This window comes from Sinocyclocheilus grahami, unplaced genomic scaffold, assembly GCF_001515645.1.
Source record: "Sinocyclocheilus grahami isolate Dianchi unplaced genomic scaffold, SAMN03320097.WGS_v1.1 scaffold220.1, whole genome shotgun sequence".
NCBI classification, from domain to species: Eukaryota; Metazoa; Chordata; class Actinopteri; order Cypriniformes; family Cyprinidae; genus Sinocyclocheilus; species Sinocyclocheilus grahami.
The window spans coordinates 569,032-578,197 of record NW_015505399.1 but is presented as its reverse complement, the minus strand read 5'-3'; the positions used below and the strand labels follow the sequence as shown (position 1 = coordinate 578,197).

The window sequence follows — 9,166 nt, the reverse complement described above, 5'->3', positions numbered from 1 at the left end:
CACACTGTATATATTCTATACAGACCTTGTTGTGACGATAAAATGGAGTGTGTGTATGTGATGCGAGAGCGTTTGGGCCAAACAGCTGGAGTCCTGGTGTAGACGCCTCAGAGTTCCTGTCCAGCTGAGCAGAGGGTGGAGAAGACTTTACACCTTTCTGACACACACAAACAAACCAGCTCTCTGACACTCTCAGACAAACAAACACCGAGGGCTCAGGATATCATCCAAGAAAGTGCAACTGAAGACTGATCTGATGCTTTTCAAGGGTTTCTCTCACTGTCTTTTATGTCTTTCACTGCCCTTCTCTGTATATATCACTCACTCCATCTGCCCACATGATTTGAATTAAGTTCAGACTGACTACCTCTCATCAAATAAGACCGACTGGCCGTTCGATGGAGAAGCTGACACACTGAGTGACTGTGTAAATAAAATACTGTTTACGTATTTAGATGTGTGTGTTTGTGAGTGTGGCTGGATGGAATGTTTGAACAAGTGTGCGAATATTAATAAGAGAATATTTGTGTTTTTGGAAACGGTGGAAAATGTGCAGCAAAAATAGTTAGCGGACTCAAAACGAGATGGTCGGCTAGAACACATTCATCTACACACCATCCAATTACAATTTTTCTTTAAAAAAAAAAAGGTGCAGTTTTAATGTGCTTGTTTGTAGGGCTAATAATAAATTATTATTATTATTGAATAAAATAGATATTACTATGGCAAACAATGTGATATTTGTATTTAAAATTAAAAGATTTAAGAAAAATAAATATTTTTAATATTATTATATATTTATTTTACAATACAACTGTAAATACTAATATTTATGGATGTCTATGGATGCTATATCACGATTTTGGTTTTATTTTGATATGCACAATACGCGTGTACCACAGAGAATAAAAACTAAATTTAAATATGGACATTTTTCTTACACAAACACATCACTTCCCTCAGAAGGCCTTTATCCCCCCGGAGCCATGTGGAGTACTTTTATGATGGATGGATGCATTTTTTTGGGCTTCAAAATCTAGACCCCCATTCACTGCCATTATAACGCTTGGAAGAGCCAGGACATTTTTTAATATAACTCTGACTATTCATCTGAAAGAAGAAAGTCATATACACCCAGGATGGCTTGAGGTGAGGGGTAATTTTCATTTTTTGGGTGAACTATCCCTTTAATATTCATACTGTACACAATTCATATAGGTGCATAGGTTCATGCCTAAATCATTCTGGTATGTAATAGCCATTGTAATGAAGCAATCCATTCCTGATGATAAAAGTTATTCCCACTCTACATTTTGTCCCAGTTCACGCTGAAATACAATACATGACTCAAGTTAAACCATGAATGATACAGAAATTCCTCCTCTGGGTCAACCAGTGGTTTCATATCCTGATCCACAGAAATAGAAGGACTGTGTGAACTCTTCTCTGATGTATATAGTGGTATATAAGTGACTCCACAACACTGGCCTGTGTACACATTTCAGAGTCCTCAGCAGACAGACAAATACTGAGTAAGTTTAAGTGAAGGATAACCATAGAAACATTACAGAAAACCAACCTCTTGTGTCTCCCGCTGTCTCACTGATAGGTCAGCATAGCAAAGACATTACCCATCAAACAGAGTGTGTTTTTGCTCTCTTGTTTGGTGTCTAGTGGGTCACCACAGTTTGGTGGGATTAACTTGATTAATGGCACAACTATTCTCTGCATAGTTTGTCACAGATCTGCAACGCAGCATTTCTCACCATTATCTTAACCGGATTATTTTGAAATGATTTAAACGCCTCCATTCCTGCCAAACAAATATGAATCTGTCTTCTCAAAAAGATTTTGGTTTTATTCAAGGGCTACATTATGTTTTACTCTGGAGCTATCTGAATGTATAGGAATAAAAAATCAGAACCAACAAAAGGAGAATAAGCAGAAACTATAAAAAGTAAAAGTCCTTAGAAATCTCATGTCTCCTCCAGAGATGGTCAAAAGATGACAAAAGATGGTCAACAATGACTCAAACTGTGCTTTATTTTGCCTAGATACCGATGCTGCAATCAAAAGTCATAAATTCTTCTTCTGCAAAATTTTTAAGGGATTTTAAAGGGATAGTTTACCTTAAAAATTAACATTCTGTCATAATTTACTCGCCCATGTTGTTCCTAACCTGGATTACTGTCTTTCTTTGGCAAAAGAAGATATTTTAAGAGTGTTGGTAACCAAACAATGAGACATTTATCAAAATATCTTATTTTATGTTTCACCTAAGAAACAAAGTAATACAGGTTTGGAATGACATAAATTATGACAGATTTTTAATTTTATTTTTAAGTCAACTGTCCCTTTAAGCAATTTGAGCAAAACCATCTAAAAGATTGATATGTAACTGAAACTCAGTCACAAACTCCATTAGGCCTCCACTAAGTTATGAACGAGGAAACTCTGAGTGACAAAAATGTCCTTTAGGCATGCATATGGTCTCGGTGTATGTGTGGATGTATAAGAACTTCCTCTCTCCCAAGTTCTCTTTGTCTTTGGGAATGTGTTGTACTGCTGGAATCAGAGGGGATGGAGTGTGCTGTGGATCATGTAACAGAGCACATCTATCACTTAGCTTGCATTTGTGCAGGCCTCGCCTCTGAGCACATGGAGATGGAAGGGGAGAGCGAGGGAAGGTGGGAGAGAGGAAAAGAGGGGGGTCGGCATGAACAGGAGCGTCTTTGTAAAGCACCCGGGCATTCCGTGCTCCGAGTGTTGTGACATCCAACCCCTCACAATGGGGCTCCTTTAAGACTCCAGGAGCGTAGCTTGGGGAACACAGAGGGGAAATGAGTTAGTACAACTCTACAATCCCACATCAAATTCACTGTCATGGCCTCCGCAGGGAGCCACGCAGCCTGTGCTTGGGCCCGTATGTCACCTCAAATTCACCCAAATCCTCTATTTTCACATACCATTAAAGGCAGTGGCCTGTGACTCTATAAACTCATCTGATGTAAACCCACGTCCAGATCTCAGATGGTGGTAATGGAAACTTTATTAGAAAGTTCAAGACATGAAATTTCCGAACCATTTACTTCATCTTGACCCTCTTGCAACTATGAATTACCACATGTATTTTTTGGCAGATGGAGATTTCAAAAGTCTAAATTTGACCTTGTAGAATGACCTCGCATTCAGAGCTCATGTTAACCCACTGAATGATCCAAGACTAATAAATGCAATACCCATCTTATAAAGAAACATCTTATAAAGAAATAACAACAAGAAACAGCATGTAACCACCAGTCTCTGCGTCCTAACCTGAACCAAATCTTGTTATTCCTCGCTCATCTTTCTATGAAAATGACTTAAAGGGATTGAAATGAATATGAATATCTATATATGAATACTCTGTCATCATTTACTCACCTTCATATCATTTCAAACCTCATTGTTTTTTGTCCATACCATTAAAGTCAATGGGGGTTAATGTTGTTTTCCACCCCACTGAATTCCACTGTATGTACAATAACAGTTGAAACTTTTTCTAAAATATCTTATTTTGTGGTCAGAATATATAATATAATATAATATAATATAATATAATATAATATAATATAATATAATATAATATAATATAATATAATATAATATAATATAATATAATATAATATAATATAATATAATATAATAATATATAATATAATATAATATAATATAATATAATATAATATAATATAATATAATATAATATAATATAATATAATCATACATTTAAAATGCACATGCTAATATTTTTGTGAAACATAAAATAATATAAAAAAAAAGAAAAGAAAAATAAGCTGAATATCATCAGTCCTGTTTTTTTTTTTTACATTAGTTAATGGTTAATTGTATTTGGTTTGGATAACTCAAGTTCAATATTCAAGTCAACATGGAAGAGCTGACTATAAAATTTCAAGCTTAAAGTTGGAATAAAAAGGAAATTGCATCCATCTTTTCCCCCCTATTTTGATATAAAACCATGTGAAACAACATCTCGATCATTAAAAAAGGGGGAAAAACTTGATTTTGACTGAATCCTTGAATTGTTTTTGTTTGCCAGAAAAAGTCTCCAGTTGTCACCATCTCTTGCCTTTTTGAACTATGTGTTAATAATGTTGCTTATTAGTTATGGCTATAAGCTGTTAGAACTATTAAAACACTACATTCTCTTTGTTTACAGATATGATGTAACCACGCAAAGAAAATCCAAAGAAATCCAACCTAATACCTCAAATTATAAATCATTACAAACTTACCATTTTTAAAACTGATTTTTTTATGTGCTTGCTTAAAAATTGATTTCTGTTCATTTTTACCACCACCAAGAAAAAACCTCTATAGTGCACCATTAAAACACGCAACCTCAATCCCAGCGATTTTACTTGGCTGGTTGAATGAGTTGAATGTCCAGAGGACAGAGGCACTCATAAACATGCAACTGGTGTTTCAAATGCTATATTAACATTCAAAACTCCATCGTGACTGTCTTTCGGAGCAGAGAAATTCAAATCACTTTCATTTTAGTGTCTCTTCAGTGGCAGCTGGAGCCCAGAGTCAAATCCCTACACAACCAGATGGCACGGCCCTTGACAGTACGTGGATGTGTGTTCGTATTTGTACGTGTGTGAAGCATAATGTGTGGCCTTCAAAGCTCTTCTGACTGCTCAGAGCCAGCGAAAGATGGAAGCCAAAAAGAAGAAAATTAAGGAATAAATAGGATGGAGGACAAGAGGAGGGAGAGGGATAGTTTTGGATTTTGAACATAGGTCTGTTTGAGTTTGATTAATAGGACTCTTTCTCCCTGTTTTTGTATTCACAGTTTTAATTAAAGGGACCTCCTGGAGAGAGGGAACACAGCATACCCTGACAGATATGACTGCTGAGGAAAGAAAGGCAGTCAGTTACAGAAATGTAAATATAACAGAGCTCACAAAGGAATATGCAAAGACATTTAGCCTGCCCAGTTAATGAGCTCTAACTATGATTTCAAGCTTCTTTGTTTGTTTCCATTTCTCTATCCTTGGGCTACTCCTGTGTCAACAGCAGGTTAACATATGAGTGTGTGTGTAAAACAACACCAACGTTACAAAATTACATTAAAAAGTGTATAAACCAAATATAACAGTAGAAAGCGTTTTTCTAAAGAAGCATTGCCCAAGAGCGACACCAGCGGGAGTCCACATCTCTCTCACCTCCCCTGAACCCACTGAGTTTTAACAGACCACCTAAAGCAGGATGTGAGTTTGCTGGGAGGGTTATTGAGAATGAATGGGGAAAAGTCACGTGAGAGGAGGCATATCCAATCATCGCGATATGAATGGATATGACTGGTTATGTTCGGCTGTGATTGGTTCATGCGATAAATCCCGCCTGTTGTGTTCGTGTGCGTTACCCATTTGTGATTCATTATAAATGAACAATAAAATGGCGTCACTGGGAAGACTAATATTATAAAAAATATAAATTTTTTAAAAAGTAAGTAAACTGTGAACAATATTTACAGAGCTTTGATGACTGATGATACGAAAAATTCAAAAATAATTAAAAGTTAACTATTAAAAAGAATAGCTGAACATAAGTTTACAAATAAAATATACTGTTTAAATTGTAACAGTAGGCTACTGCAAGGCAGTATGCTTAAAAATGCATAAAAACACTAACTTGATGAGATTCATACTTGGCTTGAATATATAATATTAATTACAGTGTTAATGTAAAAATACAGACAGATGAAGAGCTTATGCAAATAATGAACAGCAATTAAGGATCAGTATACTGAAAAAACAGAGCATCTAACAAAATTTTAGGAGGAACAAAAATGCATATTCAATAATTAGCTTCTTGGCTCACACTTGTGGCCAAGTATGAACTTCTTTGTTTTATTACATTACTGGCAAGATCATTAGTGGAGAAGGATCAGTAGTTGGGGTTTTGGCCATGTTAACATCAGAAGCGCCACCTTGTACAGTTCTCTGATACCAAACCCCTCCTTACGCCAATTAAAGCACATTTAGATGCAGCTTTGTCCTCTTTCCTCCTGGTTTTCTTTCCTGGATGCCTTATTTTTCTATTTAGCACCTTATTATTATCTTTCTCCCTCTCTAACGAGATGAGAAAATACTTGCTCAGTACGTGCTCCTTTGGGAGAGCAGAGCAGAAAAGAAAGAGTGGAAGAAGGAGTAATGGATAAGCGTAGGTGAAATTAGATAAAAAAACAGCAGAGGTGAAAGCTCAGATTCACGGTGAATACGGAAGCTGTGAACTGTGCTCTATAAAATATTTTTTTTTTTTCTGGGTGTAAGAAAGCGAGGAACAGACTGCACTGCTCACACATCAGTAATATCTCGCAGGACTGCTTATTTGATTAGGACACTGTTTGTGGCTTTATTCTTTGTAGAATATTTCTCAAGCAGCAGAACCATATTTCAAAAACTTGCAAAGATTTAAATTCCATCATGAGCGATTCACGTTTCATATATCTTTTCCTTTACGACCGCAACATTAATCATTGGTGGCCTGGCCGAGGGTCAGGACCACAAAATTGTAAGAACAAGCAAGCAGACAAGGAAATTCTGATTCAGATTTTCATAATCCAGATTTCTAAACTGTATGAGTTTATATAGAAGCCTGTTTCCACCACAGAAATGTTAAAATAAGAAGTCACACTGTGATACATAAAGTTACAATTACAGGAAATAAAGCCACAAGTGCAAGATACAGTCACGTTGTGAGAGAGTCACAAGTAGCCTACAAAAAAAAGTATATGCAATTGCAAAATATCACTTAAAAAGTCTACTGTGAAATAGTGATTCATGGGTTTGCACAATGCTAACACTAATTAGCTTCCTTCCACACACTTTCTGAAGATTATGGCCCTGTCCCAAATGAAACACTTCATGTACACTTGCGGTCTTGTGTCCGTTAAGTCCACGAGACCATAGGGTATCCATTTCGTCATTTCAGCATTCAAAAGGCTGCTCGTGAGTGCCCCTATGCGCCCTCAATGCGCACTTCTGGCGAGCCCACAGCGGGGCGTGCTCCGCAGCAGACTTCTACCCGACAGTCAAAGCGGCATTACATCACGAAAGTCAAGTCAAGTCAAGTCACCTTTATTTATATAGCGCTTTTAACAATACAGATTGTGACAAAGCAACTGAACAGCATTAATTAGGAAAATAGTGTCAATAATGCAAAATGACAATAGTAAACACTAATTTTTCAGTTAAAGACAGTTCATCATTGAATTCAGTGATGTCAACATCCAGCTCAGTTTAAATAATATTGTTGCAATCATGTCAACGATAACGCTGGAAATGAAGTGTCCCCAACTAAGCAAGCCAGAGGCAACAGCAGCAAGGAACCAAAACTCCATCGGTGACAGAATGGAGAAAAAACCTTGGGAGAAACCAGGCTCAGTCGGGGGGTCAGTTCTCCTCTGACCAGACGAACCAGCAGTAAAATTTCACAATAATCAATTTAAGACGTAATAAAACAGACGATGAACAATATTAACAGCAATTATTATATGATGCAATCAACTTATAGCAAAATGTGGTAGTTCTGTATGTTGTTTCAGGGTTGGCGTCATCTGAGGTCCTCTGAGGGGTTGCATCATCTCTTCTCAGGTGTTCTGGATCCAGACTGAAGCTTGTGTAAATCCTGGTTACCACGGGATGTTAATCCAGAGTTCGTCTAGTTCATGTGTACTTATTGGTACACAGAGCAGTTGAGATAAATCAGGCAGGTTATTTCAGTAAATCAGAAAGTGCGGACTCAGAGGAAGGCCGCGAGGGTTTAGGGTGTCATTTGGGACAGGGCCTATGAGTGAAGTGATCAAGTATGTATGGTTTTGTTTTTATTACATAGGAAGTCAGGAAATCAGAATTATCTGTATTACTGGCAAGACCATTAGTGATGTGGAGAAGGATCAGTATCTGGGGTTATGGTCATCAGAAGCGCCTTCAAGTTCTCTGATACCAAACCCTCCTCACAAAGCACATGTCCCAAATGGCACCCTAAACTCTCACGGTCTTCCTCCGAGTCCGCACTTTTGTGACGTAATGCCGCTTTGACTGTCGGGTAGAAGTCTGCTGCGGAGCTCGCCCCAGTTGCGGAGCTCGGCAGAAGTGCAGATCGAGGGCGCATAACGGCCGCAAAGGAGGCGCTCGCGAGCACCCTTCTGAATGCTAAAATGACAAATGGGACACCCTATGGTCTTTAGGACTTAACAGACATGCGCATGCGGTGGCCATTGTAAGTCCGTAAGACCGTAAGTGCACATGAAGTGTTCCATTTGGGACAGGGCCTATAGATGCAGCTTTGTCCTCACTCATCTTGGTTTTCTTTCCTGGATGCATTATTTTTCTATTTAGCTCCTTCTTATTATCTTCCTCCCGCTCTAACGAGATGAGAAAACACTCATCACGAGTATCTGCTCCTTTGGGAGAGCAGAGCAGAAAAGAAAGAGCAGAATGGAAGAAGGAATAATGGATAACTGTTCGAAAACAGTCATTATTTTTTGAATTCCATTTTGAGGAATATTCCGTTTGAGGACTCGAATTTTGTTCTTATGCACCACTGACAACAAGGATCTCAGGTTTTTCTTTGAGCAGTCAGGTGGTGTCCGTGTCCGTGACCAGCTGATGAAATTAAAGGGATACTCCACCCCAAAATGAAAATTTTGTCATTAATCACTTACCCCCATGTCGTTCCAATCCTGTAAAAGCTTCGTTTGTCTTCGGAACACAATTTAAGATATTTTGGATGAAAACCGGGAGGCTTGTGACTGTCCGATTGACTGCCAAGTAAATTACACTGTCAAGGTCCAGAAAAGTATGAAAGACATCATCAGAATAGTCCATCTGCCATCAGTGGTTCAACCGTAACGTTATGAAGTGACGAGAATACTTTTTGAATGCGAAGAAAACAAAAATAACGACTTTATTCAACAATTAATCTCCTCTGTGTCTCTCCACATTACTGTAGCGCCATTTTGTAGAATATCCGCTGAACGCAAGCAGCGTACGCTATTCTGTGTCAGCCGCGACACAAGGATACGCTGTTTTCGTTCAAATTAAAGCGTAAATACATGTAGAAAACGTATCCTTGTGTCGCGGCTGACACAGAA

The 9,166-nt window shown here is 37.9% G+C and overlaps 1 long non-coding RNA gene across 1 annotated transcript in view; it reads right to left on the bottom strand.

The window, feature by feature from the left end:
• Window positions 1-4,497: 4,497 nt before the first annotated feature.
• Window positions 4,498-9,166, bottom strand: part of LOC107596556 (uncharacterized) — a 12,999-nt gene continuing 8,330 nt past the window's right edge. Inside the window, exon 3 of the long non-coding RNA XR_001610380.1 lies at window positions 4,498-4,510. This is a non-coding gene — a long non-coding RNA (uncharacterized lncRNA). The remainder of the gene's footprint in view (window positions 4,511-9,166) is intronic.